The following is a 1966-nucleotide window of genomic DNA, read 5'->3' as shown; positions in this document are numbered from 1 at the left end:
TCGAAACTTAATTTACTGTCACATCTTGTACCGTCTGTCTGTCTGACTTCAGATATCAGTGGATTACCTTTCATGTGGTAAATACAGTATATATTACAGTATGTAAATACAAGAGAAAGACTTTCAAGACCTACATTAAATCTCATCTCTTAGTTTGCAGCTCCCTCTAGTGGAATTAGCTGCAATGAAGGCATTATATATAAGGCATTATATATATACACACATATATATATATATATACATATATATATATATACATACATACACATATACATATATATATATACATACATATATATATACATACATATATACATATATATATATATATATATATATATTATATATACATACATACACACACACACACACACAAAATTAAGTGTAGCAATGACAGCTCTCAAACCAAAAGGTTTTAGTCTGCACGATACATCCCATAAATTCCAGGTAATCTCCAAAAGTACTACCAGTACTTCCTGCAGTGGAGAACAAAGGACCCTGTAAAAGACCCTGGTTACCTGAAAAGATTCCTCCTGCTGAAACACAGCACCGGGAACCAGAAGGTGATCTAATATTGAAAGCCAGGACAAACAGTAGAAAACAAAACCAGCGTTGTTATCTTGAGGTAACAAGATAACTGATTTGACGTAAACCAGATAACAGCATTACCGAACAATACCAGCCACTTGTTTTCTTACTTTTCTACGACCAACAAATGCTTGTCAGCTGACCTCTGGATCACATCTGGCTGCAGGTAATTAAGAGTAAGAGCAGCTCCGCTCTAACGATGCAGTAGCCGCTCCAGTAGCTTCAGCATCAGTCAGATGGGACATATTTGATTAGTTAAAGGATACTGAAATAAGTATGTTGCATTTACTCTGTAAGCTATTTGGAGGTTATGAAAAAAAAAGTAAAGTGGAATTAGATCTTTTTTTTCCTCTCTTCCCTAGGACTATAATGAATTTGAACTTAGAGCATTTATTAAATAAGGGTCAGGATTAGTCTAGCATGAACTAATTTAACCATTTAATTTTCACTCCGCTGAATGAAATATCAGCTAATTGCTGACTTCCTATCTGATCCAAATCATGCTCTATTATCTATATTTTTACAGCTTACAACATGCATACAAACAGAATATACACGCCTTTTTTTCCCTTACATTTCACGTAATTTTTTTGCAGTCTGTACTTAAACTCCACATCAGAATAAAATGTTCAGTTCAATTCAAAAGTATTCTATTAATCCCCAAAAGAGGAAATAATTGAATACACGTGATTTCAAACCGTTTCAGTGTCAAGTTTAATGTGAACTGACATCTGTGGCACATTTTCTGCTGCACAGATGATTATTTGTTTGAACTGCCAGAAGACAAAAGTATTTGGTTAACATAAATAAACATGGCCAAATCACGTAGGGCCTTCTGATAAATAGGAATCTTATTTGGAACATTTATTAGATTTAGCAAATAAAATGCTTATAGTAATGCTACAATAAACACATTTGTCGGCGGATTATAATAATCAAATTCACTAAGTGACGATGTATTCTAAAACAAACATTGACACTAGTAACATTTGTAGCAACAGTAATGTTAAGCGTATTACAAACAACCAAATTTTACAGATTAAAGCAGCTTTATGCCTTTTGTAAGAGCTAAAATATACAATATTATAAAGCCACTCATTGTAGCAAAACTACTGTATGTTCTGGACTATAAGCCGCTACTTTTTTCATAGGTTTTGAACCGTGCGGCTTATACAAAGGTGCGGCTATTCTGTTGATTTTTCTTCCACGGCTCGGGGCGCTCTAACTGGAATTAGAATGAAAACTAAGACAAAATAAATGCAAAGAAGAATACGCTACTTCTTCTTTAGCAGATAGAAGTAGGTAGAAGTAGATTTCAAACAGATAAATAAGTACCGGTTATTTTCTCTTGGTTCTGTCCCGTTTTAATCAGCAAAGT

Source organism: Cololabis saira, chromosome 17 (genome assembly GCF_033807715.1).
Source record: "Cololabis saira isolate AMF1-May2022 chromosome 17, fColSai1.1, whole genome shotgun sequence".
Lineage (NCBI taxonomy): Eukaryota > Metazoa > Chordata > Actinopteri > Beloniformes > Belonidae > Cololabis > Cololabis saira.
Note: the sequence above shows the minus strand (reverse complement) of the source record.